We start from the raw sequence: 24,917 nt of genomic DNA, 5'->3' as shown, positions 1-24,917 counted from the left end.
CTTTCAGCTTTGAGGTTTTCCCTTTTTGGTGTGATAGTGACTATAGGTTTGTGGTGTATACCTTACTATGCTGAGATGCGTTCTTCCTATTTCCAGTGTCTTCAGGTTTTGTTTTTTATCAAAAGCCTTGTCACCTCTGTTAAGATCATGATTTCTGTTCTTGAGCCCATTTATCTGATGTATTGTTACACTTACTGATTTGTGTATGTTGAATTATCCCTGCATCTCTAGAATAAAGCCAACTTGACAGTGCTGAAATTGGAAATCATTTTATTGTTTTTTTTTTTGTCGGGGGTGTGTGTATGTTCATCAGAGAGATTGGCTTATAATTTTCTTTTTGCTGTTGTTCTTTTCCTAGCTTGAGTACCAGGGTAATATTAACTTCATAAAAGGAGTTTGATAGTATGCCTTCTTTTCTGTTCTGTAGATTTGTTTTAGAGATATTGATGTTAATTCAATATCAAAAGCTGTCACTTCAGACAAGGGGCTAATACCTAAAATTTATGAAGAATTGCAGAAAATAAATACCAAGGGAATAAAACCACTAATTACCAAATGGGCAACTGCATTGAAATAGGCAGTTTTCAAACACACACACACACACACACACACACACACACACACACACTACAAATGGCTAATAATTGTTTTTGAATGTGTTCTCTATCCCTAGCCATCAGGGAAATGCAAAATTAAAACTACTTTGAGATACTACCTTATCCCTACTTCACCCCTACCTTACCCTACTTACTTCACCCTACCTACCTCACCCCACCCTTACCCTACCTCATCCCAATCTGAATGGATGCCATCAAGAAACCTGCCATCAGTGTTGGAGAAGATGGGAAGAGAAAGGAACCGTATGCACTGCTGGGGGTGCAAGTTAATGTGGCCATTGTGAGCATCAGTTTGTAGGGCCCTCAAAAATTCAAAACAGAACCACAATATAACCCAGCTATTTCCCTGCTGGGCCTGAACCCCGAGCTCTGCATCTCCTATCTAGAGATATCCAGGCCTTTGTGTTTACTGCTGTATTCACTGTAGCAAAGAACTGGAATCAACCTGTTTGAAAGGTCATTGTGTAAATGAGCACTGCTCAGCTCTAGGAGAAAATGGAGTTTAAACGTTTGTAGTAAACTGGGTAGATTTAGACTGTAGAACATCAAGTGAGGCCAGACAGCTTCAGTGGGAAGTTCCCAGGTGGGTGCACAAAAAGCCATTTGTCCCTCACGGCATTCCCTTCCCTTCCATCCCACTCCCTGTGGAATCCTGTTCTGGTTTTCCCTTGACTTCTCTGTAACACTGTATTCTACCTTCCTTGGTAGATCCCCAGTCCTTTACTAGGTACCTAGCCTTGTGGCTTTTGGACTGTAGCACGGTTGAAAACTTTGAAGGTAACATCCACATAGAAAAGAAACATTTGTCTTGTTGGGTCTGTGTCACCTCAGGATGATTGTTTCTAGTTCCATCTATTTACCTGCAAATTTTGTAATTTAATTTTTCTTGACAGTTGAATAATATGCCATCATGTAGATGTACAACATTTTTATTATCCATTCATCTACTGATGGCTGTTATTATTTCTGGCTGTTATGATTAAAGTAGCAACGAACATGGATGAGGAAGCGTTCCTGTGGTAGGATGTAGAGTCCTTTGGTGTAGCCCTGTCTTGTCACTGTTCTGTTGCTGGGAAGAGACATCACGGTCAAGGCAACTCTTTTTTTTTTTTTTAAGTTTTCATTTTACGTTTTTACATACTAACCACAATTCCTCCTTCCTCCCCTCTTCCCCCTCCCCCCAACTTCTCACCCCCATCAGAGGAGTAAGGCCTTCCTTGGGGGAGTCAACAAAGTTGGACATACCAAGTTGAGGCAGTACCAGGCTCCTTCCCCTGTATCATGACTGGCAAGGTATCCCACCATAGGGAATGGTTCAAAAAGCCATTTCATACACCAGGGGTAACTCCTAGTCCCACTTCCAGGCCCCCCCACCACAACAGATCAAGCCACATAACTGTCACCTACATTCACAGGACCTAGTGTGGTCCTATGCAGGTCTGCAGCTGTCCATTCAGAGTCTGTGAGCTCCCACTAGCTCAGGTCAGCTGTCTGTGGTTTTCCTAATGATGAGCTTGATCCATCTTGCTCCTATAAGCCTTCCTCCCTTTCAGCTGGACTCCAGGAGCTCAGCCTAGTGCTTCCATCAGTTACTGGATGTAGGTTCTATGATGTCAATTAGGGTAGTTACTGATCTGATTACAGGGGAGGCCAGTTCAGGCGCCCTCTCCACTGCTGCTAGGAGTCTTAGTAGGGGTCATCCTTGTTGATTCCTGGGAGTTTCCCTAGCACCAGGTTTCTCCCTGACCCCATAATGACTCCCTCTATCAAGATATTTCTTCCATTGACCTCCCCTTCCGTCCCTCCCCCAACTCAGTCTTGATCCCTCATGATCCCACTCTTTGACCCCTTCCTTCTACCTCCCCCTTCCAGTTTACCCAGGAGATCTTTCCCTTTCCTGGGGCCCTCCGTGTGTGTCCCTCTGAGTGTTTTCCTTGTTACCCAGCTTCTCTGGGGCTGTGGTTTGTTGCCTGCCTATCCTTTGCTTTACATCTGATATCCACTTATGAGTGAGTACATACTCTGTTTGTCTTTCTGGGTCTGGGTTACCTCACTCAGGATGGTTTTTTATAGTTCCATCAATTTGCCTGCAAATTTCAAGAGATCAAGGCAACTCTTACAAAAGGAAGTATTTAATTGGGGGCTTGCTTACAGTTTGAGAGACGTAGTCCATTATCATTATGTCAGAGAGCGTGGTAGCACAAAGGTAGGTGTTGGAGTAGTATCTGAAATATTTACACTCTGATCCATCGGCAGAGAGAGAGAGAGAGAGAGAGAGAGAGAGAGAGAACAGAGAACAACCCTCGGCCTAATGTGTGCTTTTGAAACCTCAAAGCCCATCCCCAGTAACACTTCCTCCAATAAAGCCATACCTACCCCAACACCTCTTAATCCTTCTAATCCTTTCAAATAGTTCCACTCCCTGGTGACCGAGCATTCAGATATATGAATGAACCTATGGGGGCCATTCCCCAGGACTAGTATAGCTAGATCTTGAGATAGATCAATTCTCAGCTTTTTGAGGAAACTCTACATTGATTTCCCCTTTCATATATATATATATATATATATATATATATATATATATATATATATATATATATAAAGAAAACAAACGGGAGCTGGAGAGATGGCTCAGAGGTTAAGGGCACTGGCTATTCTTCCAGAGGACCTGAGTTCAATTCCCAGCAACCACATGGTGGCTCACAACCATCTATAATGAGATCTGGTGCCCTCTTCTGACATGTAGGCATACAAGCCAACAGCATGTTGTATGCATAAATAAATAAATAAATAAATCTTTAAAAAAAACAAACTATCTCTTTTCTTTATACATACCAACCCGAGTTCCCGCTCCCTCCCGTCCCCCCATTCCATCCACTTACCCCCACCCCACCCCCATCCACTCCTCAGAGAGGGTAAGGCACATTGCTTTGGGGAAGGTTCAAGGCCCTCCCTACTATATCTAAGCTGAGTAGGTATTCATCCAAAGAGAACAGGTTCCCAAAAACCCAGTACAAGCAGTAGGGATAAATCCTGGTGCCACTGCTTCTGTTAAGGTCGTTGATCCATCTGGAGTTGAGTTTGCACAAGCTGATAGGTAACGGACCTATTTCCACTCTTTGCATGTTAACAACCCACTTTGACCAGTGCCATTTGTTGAAGATGCTGTCTTTTCTGCACTGTGTATCTCTGACTTCTTGGTCTAAAATCAAGTGTGGCTAAATAGTGAGAACCTGTCTCAAAAAGCACACTGACCACTGCAGAGAAGATGGGTCAGTCCAGTGGTTCTCAGCCTGGGGGATGCATATCAGATAGCCCACATATCAGATCTTCACATTGTGATTCATAACAGTGGCAAAGTTACAGTTATGAAGTAGCTGTGGAATAAGTTTATGGTTGAGTCGTCACCATTCCATGACCCATGTTAAAGGGCCATGGCAGTAGAGGTTTGCAAACCACAGGTTTAATTAGTTTGGCATGTAAGCATAAAGTCCTGTATTTGGGTTCTGGGCACCCATATAAAGCAGTGTGTACAGCACATGCTTGTAATCCTAGCACTGGAGAGGCAGAAAGAGGAGAATCCCTGGAGCTTGCCGGCTAATTGGTCTTGCCTACTTGGTAAGCTCCAGGTTCAGTAAGAACACTGTCTCAAAACGATGGAGAAAGGAGGGAAGACGCAACATTACCAGAAAGAATAGGGAAGAAGAGATGGAATAGTTAGTGTCATTTGGGAAATTATTGGGTTTTTTTTGGGGGGGGGGTTCTGGTTCTTAAGTTTTCCTGTAATTAGAGAGGTAACTTGAGAAATGGACACGTGATTAGCAGTCTAGCTAAAATTCAGATTTTTATCCAACAGAAAATAAGTCATAAAGTTTGATTTGTGATCAGCAAATTTTACTTTTGCAATGTTTCTCAAAATACGCTTCTAAGCAAATCAGTGATACAAATATGATTGCTACCTCTTCTAGAATAACTTTCACTTTTTCCTCCCTGTGGGCATTCAGAACCTTCTCCACACTACGGAGGGACTTGCATTCCTTCCTTTGGCTCTGTACTAATAATTATTTATAGATCTCTTTCCCAGAATATCCTGAAGTCCTAGAAGATACAGTCCTGTTGGCTTTATTCCCCTAGTAGATATGTATAAATAAGAATGATCGAGCAACATCCTGCCTGGTGTGGGGGAGGGAGGGTCAGAAAAATGTATGGGCGTGGGAAGTGGAGGTAAGGCAGCATAGCAGGCTTGTAATCTTCTGTTGTTTCTCATATTTCTGCAAAAAGGAAAGACCAGGGCTCATAAAATGGCTCTGCGGGTGAGAGTGCCAGGGGCCCCTGTGCCAGCATCATGACCTGAGGTTGATCTCCAGAACAAGCGCCTAGTTGTCCTCCGAGTACGCGTGTGCGCGCAAGGAAATAATGAAAATTATTTTTAATTAGGAATGATCAAAGTACGTGAAGTTTATCACCTGGAACTAAAAAATTTCCAAGCACTGTGCATTCATGAGTCTGACGGCAGTGTCATGCTCCCCGAGACTCTCCAGGGGTTCTGTGATCTCGAGTCAGCCTGAGGGTAGTGACAGCTGTTTCTCGGGCTCAGCAGAGTATTCCAATTTAGTTACCAGGATACGCAAATATAGACACTCCTGTAGTGTGTGCTCGTAATTTTGATCTCAGCTGGGTCTTTGTGTTGTAGCTGCTGACTAACCCTTCTCCTGGCTATTTTAAATACATTTTTTAAATATATTCTAAAGACTAGTAAGTGTGACTTTGTTCTTCCTTTTTTTTTTTTTTTCATTACCCAGGACTAATTTAAGTTGATTTTGAAAGAAACTGCCTTATTTTGTAAATCACCTCATGCAGACTCTTGGATATTGGCCTGGGATGTTTGGAGTTTTTCTTTGCCCTTTGTCTCAGTTCTCCGTCATGGACATTGACCACCACAAAGCACCTAGGAGCGGCAATAGTGACTCAGAGCTGGTGCACAGGTGACTTCTAGTCTGATGTGACCTCTGCACCCATCGCAGCTCCCTGCACTCATCAACAAGTAGAGATGCCATCGAAGTAGCTGCTCGTTCCTGTAATAATCATGAATAAGAAGGACAGCATTTTTCTTTTTAGAAATCAAAATAATGGTTGGAATCTGTGACTGTTACTCTTCCATCTGTCATTTAAAAGAGGTTTTTTATTTTTCAGCTCTAAGACTCTGATTTTTTTTAAAAGACAGCTTTTTGTTTTTGTTTTTTTTTCAGTGAGGTTTACAGGAAAAGTTCTCAATTGCGGAAATCAAAAAGGACAACTTTCAGTCATTGTCAAAGAACTTTCTGATGGTAGAATCAAAAAAGTGGGAAATATGTCCTCCCTGGCAATGTGAGGAATATGATTTCAAAGAAAAATAGGAACCAATTCTTACAATGAAAGCATTAAGGTCTAAAATAGATAATTGTCTATTATTTTGTAGTGTACAGCAACCAAGGCCATCCCAGGCCTCTTTGTCCAGTCTTCTTGAGAACCAGTGCCTGTGGAGGAACCCATTTCTGTGTTTATGAGAACAAACTCCTGGATTATTATAATCACTGAGCTATTATGGTTCTTTGAGCTAAGTTGCTTATCCCCTCACTCTGGGTTTTTATTGTTTTGTTTTTGTTTCTTGTTCTTGCTTTAAGAAATGAGTGGTTACCACAGTACTTTTGACATGAATTGCTTTGTTTCTAAGGACGCACTCAGGTACATTGCTGGCATTAGCTGTCTTTTGGACTATAGCCAGTTATAACTAGAACATTCCATCGCCATAATTTCAAGTTGATTTTAAACTGCCTTCCCTATGCTTCTCAGGTTATCCGGTTGGAAATGGGTCGTGTTTGATCACAGCAAAAAGAAGGGAAAAACTAGAAATTAAATGCTTAGCTAGGCATAGTGTGGCGCTCGCCTTTAATTCTAGCACTTCACAGTCAGAGGCGAGCGGATCTCTGAGTCTCAGGTCAGCCAGGATAGGCAGGACTACATAGTGAGGTCCTGTCTCCAAAAAAAAAAAAAAAAAAAAAAAAAAAAAATTACAAATACCAAAAGGTCTGAGATGTAACTCAGTGGTAGAGCATTTGTGTAACAGTGGTAGGGGTGGCCTTAGGGTCACGCCACATTACCAGAAAGAATAGGGAAGAAGAGATGGAATAATTAGTGTCATTTGGGAAATTATTGGTTTTTTTCTTTTTTTGGTCTGGTTCTTAAGTTTTCCTGTAATTAGAGAGGTAACTTGAGAAATGGACACGTGATTAGTAGTCTAGCTAAAATTCAGATTTTTATCCAACAGAAAATAAGTCATAAAGTTTGATTTGTGATCAGTAAAGTTTACTTTTGCAATGTTTCTCAAAATACACTTCTAAGCAAATCAGTGATACAAATATGATTGCAAGAAAATAGTATTCACTTTGGCACGGTGGGACAGGTTCCAAGTACCTTTAGCAGATTTTTTTTTCAGTAGACCTTGGTAACTATTCATCTTCAATACAAAGATTGATTCCGGCAATGATACTGCATTCAAAATCACTTTTAGGGCAGGAGAATAAAAGTCTTTTTGGGGCTGGGGATGTAGGGTGGTGGCAGGGCACTTGGCTAGCATGCATGATGTCCTGGGCTCAGTTTCCAGCACTGTAACTCAAACACACACGCACACACACTGTAATTTTAGTTAGACCCTATCACTACTTCCAGTAAAATTAGTCTGAAAGTAATAAGCTTTTGTTAATCTACTTTTTGAATTACTGTGACTTTAAATCCAATGTCTGACTCTGCTTCTGGATCTCAAGTCATAGTGCATTTAAGATTTAACATTAGCTTAAACAACAATAAATGGCAGAAATAAGATTGCACCTAATATGCCCATGTTTGTTTTTCCGTTCATCACTGCTCTTCTTTGAAGCTGGTGCTGTGCTGTGTAGCAGTGTCAAGCACAGCAACCTGTACAGTCAAGTACAGAATTACTGCCTTGACGAGACAGGAGGAAGCCGCCTGTCTGAGAACAGAGCAGGCACAGCCTTATTTCTCTTAACTGAAGCTGGTGTTGGGAAATGGGAAAATATATTTGAGCCTTGTACTCAATTATAAATAATCTGTGAGTGCAAGAGAAGGAATAAGGGAACATTAAATTCTATTTACCACATTCTACTCCAAGGTAGTGTTATGATTAGATCGTATCAGCATGAGACCGGAGAGATGGCTCAGTGGTTAAGAGTTTTGCTGCTTTATCAAGGGACCCAGTGTCCATCTGTGGCACAACTATCTGGAGGCTTACAGTGGCCTGTGATTCCAGTTCCAGGGGATCTGATGCCTCTGTGGATTCCTGCACTTATGTGGTACACATACATACCCTTAGTCACACACAATATACACATACACAAAAAATAAATATATTTTAAAAATTATCTCTACATATCTAGGTCCATATATATCTATTTAGAACTGGAGATGTAACTCGGTGGTAGAACCTTCGCCTAGCACACACAGGGCTCTGGTTCTCTCCCTCCTAGATATTACACACACATATGCAGACAGAGAGGGAGAGGGAGAGTCCATCTGTCTATAGTCTGTGCGTTCATCTATTGTCTCTTCCTCATTGTGCATGTGTAAGCGCATATTTAACAGAATGCTTACGCCAGGCTCTCCTGTGCATGCTTCCCAGACAACTCATTTCACCTTTATAATCACATGGCAGGCGTCTCTAATTATTATCCTCACTTAGAGACTACGAGGCCAAGGCATTGCCGTAGACCCCATCTCTCATTGACTACTTCACAGTGTAGATTTGGAGAACTCAAGTAACCTAGCAGAGATCGATAAAACATTAGTTGGAGGGGCTGAAATCCGAGTCCAGGCTGTCCTTTCTCCCTCTCTGTTGTCTCTCTGCTTCTGGCTTCTGCATAATGTTCCTTATCATTTTGTTACAAAAACTTGATCTTTTTGCAGAAGCCTCAATTCAAATGTCATTTCTTCCTATATATCCTTTCTAATTTACACACTTTTCTCACATTCCTATAGAAGTGAACTCTTTTTTAAGATTTATTTATTTATTATGTATACAGTGTTTTGTCTGCATGTATGCCTGCAGGCCAGAAGAGGGTGCCAGATCTCACTATAGCTGGTGGTGAGCCACCATGTAGTTTCTGGGAATTGAACTCAGGACCTCTGGAAGAACAGCCAGTGTTCTTAACCTCTGAGCCATCTCTCCAGCCCCAGAGTGAATTCTTACCCCTTGGGATATCATAAAAGGTTATGTGCACTGCCCTGACTCAGATTATACAGTTCTTCTTCCCCAACTCTCGGCCCCCCAGACAGGTTTCCTCTGCATAGTCCTGGCTGTCCTGGAACTTACTATGTAGACCTGACTGGCCTCAAACTCAGAGATCTGCCTGCCTCTGCTGCCACCACCACCTGGCAGGTTACATGATTCTTAAAGCAAAAATTGTCACGGGCCTCTTGCTGTTCACACGCTTCTTGAAAGTTCCAGCAAGTTTCATACAGTAGCAGGAACCAATGGCTTAAAAAGGTTAAGTGCATGGTTGTTATACAACTGAGTTCTAGTAGACTTAAAAATTACCCTGGATATGAGCATACTTCATCGTATACATATATGAAATTCTCAAGGAATAAGCAAAAAATTTTCAAATATGAAAAATATAGGCACTATAATAAAAGTATTTTCTTTGCACATATTTTTGTAGGGAAGAGATTGAAATAAAACTTTTCATCGATTCTGATAAAAAATGCAAATTACATCACAGTGTTACAATGACGTTGCTGTTTATCAGAAGTATTTTTTTAAACAGTCTTGAGTTTCCTAGTTATTTACGTCCTTTATTTTTAACTGACAGAAGACGTATGGTGATAAAGGCTGTTTATCTTTTAGAGTTCTGTGTTTGTGTGTATATAAATGATACTTTTTTTTTTTTTTTGAGATAGGGTTTCTCTGTAGCTTTGGAGTCTGTCCGGGAACTCTGTAGGTCAGGCTGGCCTCAAACTCACAGAGATCTGCCTATGTCTGCCTCCCGAGTGCTGGGACCACCACCTGGCATAAATGATACTCTTAATTCATTGCTAAGATTTTTCTGTGGATAATACTAATGTGACCATTTGTAAGGCTAGGATAGAAATGTATGCTTTAATGAACTTTTGCTGCAAGATGACACTGAATACACTCTTGGGAGGTTAAGTCACTAGGATTGTGAGTTCAAGGCCAGCTTGGTCTAAAGAGTGATTATACCATCTCAAAAACAAGGCTCTGGGCACTGTTGCTAGTGTCCCGATGGCCAAGCCAGAGTCAGCGTGGGAAGGGACTTTGCAATGATGAGGCTGGAGTGAATAGGGACACTGTCACAACAGTCTGCAGCTTGGTGTCCCTGTGCATTGTCTAGCCAGTATCCCAAATTCGAATTGCACCCAAAGCTAGCCGTGTCAGGTGATGCAATAGAGGAAAATCAAAGAGGTTATTGCCGAAACAGCGTTTAAAGAGTGTTCGCACACCTCAGGTTTCCTCGGAGTGCTTACCAGTCATTTGAAATTCCTTTCAACTTTTCATATTCTGAAGTGTTGAGCTTTAAAAGTGGAGCGTTTGATCTTCACTCGTTAAATACCCAATTGATCTTCACCAGGTGCTCCACTGACATGACATAGTCACGACATCACAGCCATTTATTGAAAGCACCTGTGGCCCAGCGTTGTCCGTCGTCTCGGGGAGCTCTCAGCCTGTCCTTTGAAGTCAGCATTATTGTCACCATTTAACACTTGAGGAAGCAGACACACAAGTCAGCAACGTCCTTATGGTCACATGGCCCAGAGGCAGTACCTTACAGTTAGCCCCAGAGCTTCCATCCGATGGATTTCTTCCCTCATGGATTGGTACTTTTTTTTATTTTTTTTTTTAAGCATGCACTTCGTTAAGGCTTTGAATGATTTGTATAATCCTCTGAAAACCTGAGAACCATGGCGAACCCTAGAAATTTCCCCTACTTTACCACTTTCAATATTTGGATCAAATGTAAAGGGCTAAGAATCGAAACCTTACAACTTAGTCTAGATATAATTTTTAGATATTTTGGAATATTTCGTCTTTTTACAATCCATGACTCTTTGAGGGCTCCAGAATACAATATAGCATGTATATTTATTCTGGATCTTAAATTTTAAATTTCATCACAAAAATAATCCCTGTTTAAGGACTGAGCTATGTCCTTTGTGTTCCTGGCTCCCTGTATCATATGACATCACAATGTGAACTCCTTGATCGCCTAGATTTGTCTTCTATCCCTGTCCCCTGACTTAGTGCCAGAGCCAGCAGCACCCACAGTATTACACCACAATATTGTAACTGCATACATACCTAGGAAGGAGACCCTTCTTTTGATTTACTTATTTATTTTAACCCTTTCTCAATGGTCTCCCTCCGCCTTGGTTTCCCTTAGCTTTCAATTTCTCCCTGAGTACTACCAGGCTAACCTCAGCTCTCTTTACTCTTTGGGGTCACAGACCCTTTTCATAAAATTACGGAAAAAAAAAAGTTAACGCTCCAGAAGAGTACACAGTGAACACAGGGCATTTTGTTTATTTTAGAGGTTCAGAGTTCAAAACCTTGAGTCTTTTCATCCTTGAGGACAGATGCAGCTCAGAGAGCTCTGTGAATATGAAGACGATGAATATGGCCCAATACAAAACTGGAAACTTATTTAGAATATGAGATTTTTATGAAACAGTTTGTAAGTTGATTGCACATTCTCAGCATGAACTCTGCAGATAACAATGTTGTGTTCTAGACCTAGAACAAACACATAGCTTTTGATTTTTTTTTCACTGATGAAGAAGCAAGCAATCAAGTGTCTGAAGTGAATTAGAAGGTGCACTGTTTCCTTCATAGGTGTTGTTTCTTGTGATTATTGTCTTTGTTTTTTGTGTTTTTGGTTTTCTTATTTGTTTTTGAGACAGGGTTTCTCTGTCTAACAGCCCTGACTGTCCTGGAATTCTCTCTAGACCAGGCTGTCCTCAAACTCACTGAGATCCACCTGCCTCTTCCTCCCAAGTACTGAGATTAAAGATGCCACTCCTCCCAGTGGGTGCTTGTGTTTTCAGACAGGGTGGTAAGGGAAACAACAGACTCATACTTGGAGATTTAACATAAGAGAAACTAGAAAACTGTTCAGTATTTCTCGCTTCAGAATAGACCTTACAATGCTGTCTGGATCTTCCACAATGCAAAATATGACATGTAGGTCAATTCAGCATTTTTTTTTAACTATATGAGAGCATAAAGATTTTTTTTTTTTTTGCCAAGAGAGCTTCTTACTGAACATAAGCATTTTTGGATGATAATATTTTTTTGTTAAAATTAGCCCCACAGTGTCCTCTCTTGGCATTAAAATATTCTAGAGTAAGTTTGCTGAAAATCACCCTGTTAATCAGAGGTTAGCCCTCTGATTAGTGGAGTTTGTTTTCTTATTTTCTCCGGAAGCTTTGGGCGAAACGGCCTAGAGCGCACACCAGCTGCCCTACGGTGGTGGGGTGGATGTATCCTGTCCGCAGCAGCGTAGGTTGGTCACGGGGCTAGAGTGTCAGGTACGCAACCAGCCATCTTTATAAACAACACGAGGAAGATCATATTAGCAGTGTATGCCAATGAAAGCTAACCATTGGCAACTTTTGGCAAGCGTGTCACAGATGGGGCTGTGCTCTTTAAGAGTCCGGTTGTGTTGTAGTGATCCGTGCTATAGACCCGTGGGTCGCGACCTCTTCGGCGGGTGGCATAGCAAACATCCTGTGGATCTGCTCTTTACATTACAGTTCGTAACAGTAGCAAAATTACAGTTATGAAGTAGCAACAAAATAATTTTATGGTTGGGAGGCAACACAATGTAGGAATATTAAAGGAAGGTTGAGAAGCACTGGTATACGGGAGACACTGAAGCCCCTGAGCCTGGACCTGGTTTGGAGTGTTGAGTAGAGTAAGTCCCCTGACCTTTGGTTTGTTTGTTTGTTTTATAAGGAAACAAATAACTCTGAAAAGATATGTGGGATTTTAGGCATGTTGTTAATGTGGAGTCAGGTCAGAGAGGGTTTTGGAGGAAGGTGGTGTGATCCAGTTGTCTTCCAGGCAGAGTTACTTTGTGTCTGTTGGAAGGGCAGGTGACTGGAGATTTGACTGAAGAAGGTATCCATTCAGGGCGTAGGAACTAACTAATATGCTTGAAGCTAAGCGGTCTGAATCATCTGTGGTAGATGCTACACAGTCTATGCCTTTGTTCTAAGTTGTAGTTAGTGAGAGCATTGTGTTCTAATTTTCTTTTAAATATTGGCTGTGGTTTGGAGTCTTGAACTGTTTGCTTGGGTTTCAGTATACTTAGAGAATGATCATTTGCTCCAACAGAGGACAGTTCTTCTAGTTGTAGCCAGTCACACAGGGCAATGCATTTCACAGTGCGTTTGATAAACTGGAGATGTTTGCTCTCGGTTGTGGGTTTTGTTGTTGAAGTGGCCATGTGTCCTCACAGCACCTCCTTGGGAAGTAGAGAAGAAGAGCAGAAAGCAAGTGGGGTAACCTCAGTGGATGTCCCAGATGTCCCGCGAAGAGCAGACACTGCTGCCACCTTGTTGTCACAGTTGTCTGACCCGACTGTGCTTAAACACCAGGCACTTGCCTGCTCCGGAAAAGACCTCCTCGCTTTTTCTCTGTCGGTGCCTGCAGAGCCGACTTGAAGTCAGTCAGTGGTGCCCAACTGGATTCAGTAATTAGCGTAATCATGATGCTGTGCATTGTTCGGCAGGGCACACCCCTTGGCCAGAGTCCCATAAAGAGGACACCAGTGTTGTCCTAGTGAATAAATCCCAGCCCACATGATGCAAACCAGCGTGTTCCTGCCTGCTGCTCGGCTGCAGTTAATTTTAGCTAGCGTTTGTTCTGAGTTGTAAAACTGTGTACCCAAGTAGAAGTTAGCGAGCTGCAATGTGATTGCTGGGCCTGATAAGATAGGCATCTATTTCAGACTCCAGATTGTGTTGATGATCCAGAGAGAAGACCTCTGAAGAACTGTGTTTTGGATTTTCTTTCAAGCTACTTGTGAGTACATTTCTCTTTGTTCTCTGTACCTTAAATCTTCCTGAAGTGACTATCATGGTAATTGTGTATGCCTTGGGAAAACCATTGTGGATGCTGCGACCGGTCCGTGTCAGAACAGTGATCCAGTGTTTTCTTTCCATGTGTGCTGCTGCAAGCACCTCGACTAAATCAGCTCTTCCTGGAGAAAGTATTTGATTCTCACTTCGTCTTATTTCTTTAGTCGTAGATTAACCCTTATTTTGAATGTTAGAATATTAGATTGGTAGAAATGGTTTCTGTACACAGAAATGTCACAGTGTGTTTCTAAGCTTTCTTCTCTCTGGTAGTCACTGTGGGGGAAACATGTTGAAAGTTAATTCCTATTCTACCCCTCTCCAGTGGATTTGCTGCAGAGACAAACGTTGCCTCACCAAATGTATAGATGGGAAGTATCTTTTTAAAGAAAAAGCTTATGCTTAAAAATAGACCTTTCCCTGCCTAAGGAAAGTAACTTTATAAGAACCCATTTAGGAAGAAGGTCTTGGAGCAGTAGTTTCCAGCCTTCCTAACGCTGTGACCCTTCGGTACAGTCTCTCATGCTGTGGTGATCCCCACCATAAAATTATTTTTGTTGCTACTTTATAACTGTAATTTTGCTACTGTTATGAATCAAAATGTACATATTTTTGGACATAGAGATTTGTCAAAGGGGTTGAGACCCACCGGTTGAGACCCACTGTTTTAGGGGATGATTTCAAGTGTGTTGACTTTGTTATTAAAAGTATCGAAAGCTCTGAACTGCTTTCCAGTTTGGCCAGCCCCAGCTTAAGTCTAGACTGAAGCGAAGGCAAGATTCCACTGTTACTTTGAATCGAACACAAGTCACCCTGCATAGTTTGAACTATGTTCACACTTCAAGTAGAATGACTTCAAGTCAAGCAGCTTGTTAATAGCATAGAATCCAAAAGAAATCTCTCTGTCGGTTAACATGTAAATTATACCCACTTTTAGGAATGTGGAATTTTTTTTTTTAATGAAACAGTTGTTCACCCATATCTCCATCTATAAGCAAAGAGGGAGGCAAACCCAGGGTTAGTTATGTCATGTTCCCATTTTACAAAACTTTACCTAAAGGTTTCTTTGCTGTTCTGTGTTGTCTGATTCTAAATGACATAAGGTGTCAGCGATGAAAGGAGATGTTTGAGTGGTGCATTTTGTAGGAAAAGAATGTAAGAATTGAAAACAGCACTGAATTCCTGGGCTATTTTTAGATAGAAACATTTTTTGAAGCTTAGCCTTCTGAGCAAAAGAGAAATCTGTAATTATAATAGAAAAGGCCCTACTGTCATCTTGAGCTGAAGGGGCTCTGTTCCGGCAGATGCTCCGAGATGCTCATGTCATTCCAAGACTGCTGCAGCTCTTGACCTTCTATTTGCCCTTGCTAAGAAGCCCCTGGGAGCCCTTGAAGTATTTATAACGATGTACTCTGGTCATGCTAGTTTTCAAGCTAAAATTAATTTGATCATTGTAGTTTTTAATCTTGCCCAAACGAAAAGCTGATTAGTATTTATCCAGGTTGAATGTAACAGAAAGAGGTTTATCTGTTAGTGGGAAGCGTGTGTTCTGGGACAAATTGCTAAAATGCCCCTAGACACTTGCAGAGCATGCATTAGTGATTTCTGTGTGGTGAGAGTGATAGGTTCTTCAACGTGGGACTATGCAACTGGTGGTACTGGGGGCTCGGGTGGTGGCTGCTCCCATGATTCTTTTCAGTACTGGGTGTGTATTCTTGGTGTCCCATGAAGGGCCACTTGTCAGAGATTCCTCATGAGTGGAATTAGTTATGTTGAGTAGTTGTGACTTTGAATGCAACAGATTACAGTGAGCTCAACTCTGTGGCAACACATGGGAGGTCGCATGCTAAGCAACATGGGCTGTCTCCATACTGCAGGAAGAGCCCAGCTGGAACGTGCCTGCCTTGCTGCCCCTCCACTCCAGGTCTGCCCGGAGGTCTGTGGGATCTGCTCCCACTGGCTGCCTGCCCTCTTACCTTCCTCCTTGCCTTAAATCTTGCTGTGCTGAGGCAGTAGGTTTACTCCGCAGTTCCTTTAATTACAGCCTTCTACTCCAGAGCCTTGAGGAGCTTAGCAGCAGCCTTTGGTCTGGCTCCCCTTCATTCACGTGCTCTCTGTTTGTGTAGCTGGTTGGTTGGTTCATGCGGGGATGTGAATAGCATCCAGGACCCCCAGTACTCGCAAGCACTCACCGTCTGAGTCACCTCTCCAGACCCCACATCAGGGCTTTAATCAAGCAGCAGCTTGTCTGCCTGGTTGTGGGCAACTGCATTCTACAACAGGTTGTCTTTGCTCGGTGATTACATCCTGGAACATTCTCTTTGAAAAGGCGATTTGGCAGAAAAATGTGGTGTGCCTAGTTTCAACTGTCTTGTCTAAAATGAAAGGAGAACGGGCAGAGCGGAGCCTCCAGTTGTGCACATCGACTCCAGTCAATAGCTGCCGGACGGCCCGGAAGAATGCTGATGTTTCTGGGAAATACTGGGACTGCTGTTGTTATGTGCTGAGCACCTCCACAGTGCACACAATACACAAAGAGAGCATAGTGCAAAGAGCTCACGCGCTAAAGCTCGGCGGTGCCAGAAACGGGGGCCCTGACATGCAGTAAACAAATTGGCAGAAAGACAATGTGAAAAGGGAGAAGTGGGAACTGAGAGCATGGGTGTTTTGAGGGCACGGTAGCGTCCGTTTCTCTGGCCACTTGCAGCACAGGATTGGGACGGGCGTTTGTGTCCTGGTGCAGCTTTGCTCTCGGTGGCCCAGAGCCCCATTGTCCACCCCCAGTCCTTATCACTGCCACCAAAGGAGGCATTGACGTCTCCCATCACTTGAAGCTATTGTTGGGTGGTGGCTTCAGATCTAGTGTGACGGTCAAAGCAGGCTCCCCTGTTAAACTGTTTAGACTTGGAAATCTGACCTTGAGTTCCAGGTTCTGTATTCTCTCCGTGGGGTCACCAGGCCCCGTTCTGTCTTCGAACGCTGCGCTGTGGCATCAATCTGGTTTCTCAGAAGATCAGTGTTCTTAAGGTCTGTGCCACACCACTGAAGCTCCCGGCGAGTCAGGAGCACGTGACAAGGAGCGCTAACAGGGCAGCGTTGGCGACCAAAGACCCGTGAATGTGTGCGCAGGGTTGCTTCTGAGTCATTTGCCCTGGCAGGTCGCTGACTCGAGTTCTGGGTCTTGTTTATGGCTCTACATCAGAAAGAAACTTGGGGACATTCAACAAAGAACTTCAGGAGAAAAGAAAAAGGAGCCAAGAGTTGGAAATGATAGCTACGATAAGAAGAGGTTAGAGGACTTCTGTTGTTTAGCCTGGAAGGGAGGAAACCCCCCCGAGGGACTCTTGCATTTTCGTTCAGATACATTTGTGCGTCGATCCAAAGGACGGTGAAGAGCAGCTGGCACTGCTGCCCTTGGGAACATAAAGGTTCAGGTACAGTGATTGCCGCGGTGTGGTTGCCACCTGCCAACTTCAGTACCGCCTGGGAACACTTCGGGAATACAGGTTCTCGGGCCCGCCCAGACCTATTGATTCGGAAGTAGTCGGGAATACAGGTTCTCAGGCCCACCCAGACCTGTTGGTTCAGAAGTGGTCGGGAATACAGGTTCTCAGGCCCACCCAGACCTATTGATTCAGAAGTGGTGGGGAATACAGGTTCTCAGGCCACCCAGACCTATTGATTCGGAAGTGATGGGGAATACAGGTTCTCAGGCCACCCAGACCTATTGATTCGGAAGTGATGGGGAATACAGGTTCTCTGGCCCGCTCAGACTTATTGATTTGGAAGTGGTGAGGCTGGAATCCAGGGCTCTGTTTTAACAATTCTCTAAAGCAATTCTGATGTCTACTCCATGATGTATTAGGAAGAAAAGTACCACAGGAAGAGGAACAAGGATGCTGAAAAACGTAAACTTTTCTCTCTGGAGTAATAGAAACCTGACTTTATATTTATTTACAATTTTTAAATATTATCTCTGATGTCAGGAGATAATGACCTTTCTAACCCTGACTTGGCTCTGAATTGCTTTTGGTCATTAATATTTAACCTGGAAAATACTGTATTAACTTTTCTGAATTCAGTAATTAAGTCAGTGCCTATCTTTGTTTTCTGTTTGTTTGGGGTTTTGGTTGCTGTACTAGAAATGGAACCCAGGGCCTCACACCGTGCTAAGAGCAAGAGCTCTTTCACTGAAGTATATCCTCACCGTGATAATACCAGGCTGTTTTTGTTAAGATTTATTTGTTTGTTTGTTTGTTTGTTTGTGTGTATGTGTGTGTGTGTGTGAGAGAGAGAGAGAGAGAGAGAGAGAGAGAGAGAGAGAGAGAGAGAATGTATGTCATGTCTATGCAGGTGCCCATGGAGTCTGGAAGAGGGTTATCTGATCCCCCAGAGCTGGAGTTCCTGGTGGGTGTGAGCAGCCTAATGTGGGTGCTAGGAACAGAATTCGGGTCCTCTAGAGGAGCAGCAAGGGTAGTTGCCGAGCCGCCTCTGCAGTTGCAGGCAGCAGTTTTAAATGAGGATACAAAGAATAAGATGAGAGAGGTGGTAGGTGCTGTCGGATGGATCGCAGTGGGTTTAGCGGTGCAACTAAACAGATTTACCCTCCCCGCCCAGTGTCTTCTTCACAGCCACCTGAATGCTAGCCCATGGTCACCATGCCACAGGCTGCCGACTAGATCAGTCACTGTCTTCCTGAAACCTCTCAGAGGAGAGGTGGTGTGGGCAAGGCGTGACTTTGACTAGTTTTCCCCCACTTCTACCTCCACCAGAAGAGAAAACTATCATGCTGTGGGGAATTCCCTCTGCAGAAGTAGACGGCCCCATAGAAAGACTTGAAGGGGATACAAGCACAGTGTGATGCACCGTGCCTCTCTACTGGATAGGGGCTCGTTGCAGCTTGGCACTCCTTTGCGTAGCAAGTAATCCACTGGTATATGTAGGTGCCACTCAGAGTTGAATTATCCAGTTGATATGTCCAAAGCCACCTGGGCTCTGCCCTCTTGAATTTCGTGAGTTCTGTAAACTCGAGCAAGTAGCAATTTGTACGCTGCCCGAGTCAGTTAATGTCTCCTAACAGCCCCTTTCGCTGTTCCCCTGGCTCTTTAGGTCATGGAAATGCGTCCTAATTTAGTGATTTCTTTTCCCTTTCTTACATCCTCCTTTGCGGTCTTTGCTTGTGGGAGCTGTCTTTGGTTGAAAGTGAGCTTTTGAGATTGTCTGTTACACCTTGTCTAGCCCTAAAGGCTTTTCGTGGCTGTGATGGAGAAAGGGCTTTGTGAGGGCATGCTTTTCAGTTCTGCTTTAAAAATATCAGATGAGCAACACTGCCATAGCCAAAAGAACATTCCCGAGTCAGGGAACTGTGGCCTTAGTATTTTAGCACTTGAAAGAGGGTAGGTACAATCTTTGGCTTTTCTAGATATAATTAATCACATATTTCGGAACATTATAATGTCCTTAAAGTGAAAAGGATAAGTAAAGACAGCTTTAACTCAGCCCTACTTCTCGCTGTGGGGGACATAGCGGGGCAGAGGCAGAAGTATGTATATTGATAGACTTACTCCTGTTGGGCTCCTGTTATAGTTGGAAAAGCCTCAGACATCAAGCTGCAAAAGTTGTTTTGTTTGGTTTTGTACATCTGTGTCAGTTTCAGAGCATATGAAACCCTAGGAACATAGTGGTGCACACCAAGATAGAAGTGCACACCAATCCAGAAGTCAGAAAGAACTGGTTTCTAGCGTCCTGGATGAGCCCTAATAGTCTCCGTAAAACCCGTGAAGTCTCAGTAACTGCATATTCAGTAGGTTAAAAAAAATCCACCGTGTCATTATGCTCTTAATGATAGAAGTCAAAGGGCTGTTATTGGAGCCAGGGTGCAGCCAGGTGCAGTGATGATTACCAAGTGTGTCTCCAGGTCTGGTCCAATCGTGCCTGACTTCCTCAAAGGAAGGTTATTTCCATTTCTGTACAAAGAGAGGTTACTGCATAGTCTTCTTTTCTTTAGTATTTCTTTCTTGGAAAAATAAAGTTGTTTCAGAAACCAGCTTAAAGCCAGTTCGTGTATGTGCCATTAAAAATAAAACTATCTGTGTGGTTTGAATAAGCCTCATCTCCTCAGACTTGTTCACCAAAGGACTAAACTTGAAGAAAGAGGCTTGGGGAAAACTGTCTGCATTGGGTTTCTCTGTGAGGCCCTGGCTGTTCTGGAACTTGCTCTGTAGACCAGTCTGGCCTTAAACTCAGAGGCCTAACTATCTCTGCCTCCTGAGTGCTGGGATTAAAGGTGTGCCACCATGCCTGGTGGGAGAAAACTTTTTACTTATTATTAGAAAATGAAAGAGTTACCTATTAATTAAAAAATACTACAAAACAATAATATAAAGATTAATCTGTAATAACACGCAGTAACATGAAACCATGTAGCATATGAACTAGTGATGTTCCATGTGTAGTGAGTAAACCTAGACTCTCTGTGACATTTTGCTTTTAAGACAGTCAGAGCTTCTCACGATTATAAAGAAAAAAGGGCTCTGTGAGGGCATGTCCTGTAGACGGAAGTTTCCTTCCTGCCTGGTTGTGCAGTCCCAGTAAAACACACAGAGGCTTATATTAACTATAAACTGTTTGGCCTATTGCTCATGTTTATTACTAACTAGCTCTTATAATTTAAATTAAGCTATAATTCTTGTCTATGTTTAGCCATGAGGCTTGGTACCTTTTCTCATCTTGCTTCCTCTGCACCTGGCTAGTACTGACTCTGCCTTTCCTCTTCCCAGAATTCTCCTAGTCTGGTCGACCCGCCTATACTTCTTGCCTCAAACTGGCCAGTCACTGTTTTATTAAACCAACATGAGTGACAAATTTTTACAGTGTACAAGAGCATTATCCACAGCAATATACAATATATAGGTATAGATATAGATAATGTTGGAGATAGCTTCTTGGTTAGCGATGGGATCTCATGTCCACTTCCCCCTCTTAGCAGTAGGACACTGTCTGGCTTGAACCTCTGCAGGCCCTGTGAGTTCACATGGGTGCCAGTCCTGTTATATGTATATGGAAAAGGAATGCTATGTACAAAATATTATAATGATGTAATTATTATTAATAATAGTTATCTCTAGTCAACTTTTTAAATTGAAAATAACTTTTTCATACAATGTGTTGTGGTCAGTTTCCCCTCCCCATCTCCTTCCAGCCCCTCCCCACCTCTGCATCCACCCAACTCCATGCCTTCTTTTTCTCTCTCTTTTTAAAAAAACAAAGCTTTTTAAAAAAAAGAAAGAAGGAAAGAAAGAAAAACACAAGAAACACATGCACGCACACACGAAAAAAAACCCATAAGAAATGTGCATGCATACACACAAATACATAAAAGCAAAAAAAAAAAAGGAAACAATGGCATACAAGCAAAACTAGAAAGATTTTTGAAGTGTCAAAACAAAGCACAATAAGACAAAAAAATCCATAAAAATACTGCTGAGTTCTTCTTGCATTGGGCTTTTACATTGGGGCATAGGGCCCTCCCTTACCTGTGGTTCATATACCCAGTAAGAGATCCCATTTTAGGATCGCGTGTTAGGTCTTTGGCTCTCTGCACACTGTCCAGTTGTGAGCCTCTGTGCTGGTTCCCACCTACTGCTGGAGGAAGCTTCTCGGTGATGGCTGGGTGAGACACTGATTTATGGGTATAGCCGAATGTCATTAGCAGTCCTTTTATTGCTATTTATCTTTAACAGAGCCATAGTATTTGGTTTTTCTCTAGGTCCGTGGCCTGCCTAGTCTCAGATTCTTGGGTACCTGTGCAGTGTCAGCTTGGGTTTCATCTCTTGAGGCGGACCTTAATTCCAAGCAGATGGTGGTTGGTGGCTCCCGCAATGTTTGTGCCACCATAGTCTCAGATCCTTGGCCACCCGCGCAGTGTCAGGCTTGGGCTCCATCTCATGAGGCGGACCTTAAGTCCAAGCAGGTGATGGTTGGTGGCTCCCACATTTGTGCCACCAGCATATCATATGGTTGGGTAACTGTTGTAGACCGAAGAGTTTGTAGGCATCAACTTAACTTCTCTGTGTTCAGTGAGATAGGAAAGTGCTGTCTTTATCAATAGGGCCTTACCATCAGTTTGTGGGGAGCAGTCAGTAACCTCGGCAATAGCCCGGGTTGTTTGGTGGTTTCCATGGCACCTCTTTGGCCAACAACTTTCTGTCATTGGAGGTTTACTTGGGGGAGAGCGATACCTAGTTGGGGCTTTGTCTCCCCTGTTTTTTGGTGACTCCATTTAGATTTCCTTCATATACGTATATATTTTAAAAAGCGTCTACTGTAGTAGGTTTCTATATGATTCCCCCCCCCCATGGTCTTTAGTGCTAACTGTCCCTCTCCCTCTGTTCTTCCCTCCTCTTCCCTGCTTCATTCTCCTACTCCAGTTTCCCCCGTCTCTCCCTAAGTCTATATTCTATTTACTCTTCCCCGGGGGAGCCTCCCCTCCCCGCCAGTCCCTTACTCTATACCTAACCTCTGTGGTTATACAGATCGTAGCATGTCTAGACAACCTCTGTTGTTTGATTTGATTTGGCAGTGGCCTCTTAGGACCTTATGTAAGTAGCGCCTCACCCAGCTGACAAAGCTTCAATGATGGCTGGAAAGACTTTTCATCGTTTTCTTTTCTATAAATACATATGTTTTCATAATGGAAATTTTGACCTTCTTAAAAAATTTTATATTCGAGGTTATAATTTAATTACAGTATTTCTCCTTTCTCCTCCCTTCCTCCCTCCCTCCCTCCCTCCCTCCCTCCCTCCCTCCCTCCCTCCCTCCCTCCCTCCCTCCCTCCTTCCCTCCAAATCCTCCCATATACCCATCCTTACTCTCCCTCAACTTCTCAACCTACGTTTTAAGGCAGAGACTTGAGATGCTGAGCCCGGGGCAGAGGCCTACCCCACGCTAATGGGTATGCGGCAGCGACTGAGCAAGTGTAGTCCTGCTCCTTCTGCAACATGAGAGCTAATTAGCAAGAGTCTAAACTCGCTGCTGCTGTGGCTGTGAAGTGACCTCCAGTCCCGTCTCACACGGACCAGGGTGTCACATGCAGCGACAGATGGAGCGCAACAGCAAGAAGGTGGGACCCAGCGTATTTTTAAACCAGACAAAATAGGAGTCCTGTTATAAGGTTATCCATTTAAATTTGGCATAGAACCATGGTGCAGGGTGAGGATTAAAGTCAGAAGTGGTGGAACCACGAGCAGCGAGCCTCAGGAAATGTGCCAAGCGGCAACACTAAAAGGTAAGAGTAGAATCAGGTCTCCTAGCACTGTTTCCGAAGTGTTGAACTGTGGCTCCTCGGCATGTACCAAAGTCACAGCACTTTCAGAGAGCGCTACTTCTCCCAAGGGTTTCTGCCTTTGCTGCTAGGAGCATCACCAAGGGCAGTCCCGAGGACAGGGTTGTCCTCCCAGGCACTTTCAACAAAGCTCTCCTGTGTCTGCAGACACAACTTGATGAAATGACACATTGAGAGGCATTGAAAGGTGTTTACATTTTGATAAGACGATTGTTTGTAAGTTCAGTAGCTCAAAACAAAACAAAAAAAAATTAGGAAGGAAGGAGGGAAGAAAGAAAGAAAACAAATCATTTTACCTCTTCAAAATTGATGGAGTGGCCGAGCCTGCCTGGGAGCTCTTAGTGAAAAGAGGCAGCTTTGTGGGAGGTGGAGGAGGAGAGTGAATCTGTTTAAGGATCAAGCTGGCCTTTTTGGGTGTTTTTCTTGTTCATCTGTTCGTTTGAGTTTTGTCTCTTTTTGCCTTGCTCCGACAACCAAAAGCAGAAGACACAGCCATGGCTGTGATGCGCATGCCTATGGTTAGGGGTTCCCGCCAAGCGCGGCTCGTACTAAGGCCTTTACTGTAGACCTGATCTGAAGTTAAAGCAGCAACTGGAGCAGGGAGAGAGAAGGGCTTGAATGCTGTGTTGCTCTATACCCGCCCCCCCGCCCCCTGCCCGCCTCCCCCCCACGCTTCCCCCACCACGCCTTCTGGCCAGAGCTGGGGGCTGAGAGGGAAGGACACCCAGCCAAACGCCTTTCTGCCCGGCCTGTTTCCGCCCTCTCCTCTATTTATTACATCCTCTGAGCTTTCCTTATTCTTTAAAGTCATAGTGATCTGCTAGACTTGCAAGTAACAAATTAACCTAGAATTTTACTTAAAGAAGAATGACCCAGAGCCTAACCTACAATCAAGCGTGAGAGTTTGACCTCACTGTCTTCACTTCTAGGAATCAGTGAGGAACTGAATCCACCTCTTACAAGTAGCACAGGTTCAGAAGTCTCTTTCTACGAACAAACACTGACCACTTTTTCTTTTTAATTTGCATATAGGAAATTCCCTCCCTGGTGTGTATATATATATATATTGTAAATTTTTACACACACAGATTTTCAGGGCTATCCCATCGATGGATTACAGTCCACCCCCAAAGAACACCACTGTGCTGCCTTTGAATTTTTTTTAAGATTTATTTATTTATGTTCTATGTGTTTCGGTGTTTAACCTGCATGTGTTTCTGTGCACCACGTGCGAGCCTGGTGCCCACAGAGGCCAGAACTGGAGTTCCAGATGGTTGTTAGCCCTTGGGCCCTGGGAATCAAACATGGGTCCTCTGAAACAGCAACAGTGTCCTAATCTCTGAACCAACTCTCCAGCTCTGTATGGCCCTTTGTATTCAGGCCTTGAGAGCCATCTGTGAATCATATACTATGGCAAAGGGTGAAAGTTTAATTGGTTAAGAGCGTAGTGTTGTGTGACAAGATTTTTCCTGGGAAGACACTACATACACATCTACTCAGCTCACCCCAAATACGGAGTCCACCAAAGTCCAACTGGGGGAGCCAATGAGTTTGATTGGGGTTACTTATAAGAATTCGGATGGGGGCTTACTTATAGGAACAGAAATGACTCAGAGACAGCTGCATGGCCAAAGCCCATGGCAGCATAGGTGACAGACAGCTCACAAAGCTGGGAACCTGTAACACACTGCACAGGTCTGCAGGCAGCTCAGCAGCTTAGAAGTGACCAGATTGGTGTAAATCTCCTCCAGGGAGCTGTCTTTAGTGCTTGGCTAGTCTGAGAGTGATCCTCGGGCATCTTTACTGCT

General features: G+C 43.4%; 1 protein-coding gene across 8 annotated transcripts in view; it reads left to right on the top strand.

The window, feature by feature from the left end:
* Window positions 1-24,917, top strand: part of Slc20a2 (solute carrier family 20 member 2) — a 91,765-nt gene that overhangs the window by 19,006 nt on the left and 47,842 nt on the right. Inside the window, exons 1-2 of one of the 8 annotated variants that reach the window (XM_057752124.1) lie at window positions 13,501-13,713; window positions 22,668-22,887. The exons of 3 other annotated variants lie outside the window; for them this stretch is intronic. The gene's annotated coding sequence lies outside the window, so the exon portion shown is untranslated. Of the gene's footprint in view, window positions 1-13,498; window positions 13,714-16,615; window positions 17,201-22,667; window positions 22,888-24,917 lie in introns of those variants that run through there. 4 more of the 8 variants (XM_057752127.1, XM_057752130.1, XM_057752121.1 and 1 more) reach the window with 4 other exon arrangements.

Source organism: Chionomys nivalis, chromosome 20 (genome assembly GCF_950005125.1).
Source record: "Chionomys nivalis chromosome 20, mChiNiv1.1, whole genome shotgun sequence".
Lineage (NCBI taxonomy): Eukaryota > Metazoa > Chordata > Mammalia > Rodentia > Cricetidae > Chionomys > Chionomys nivalis.
Note: the sequence above shows the minus strand (reverse complement) of the source record. Positions and strands in the feature narration are given on the sequence as shown.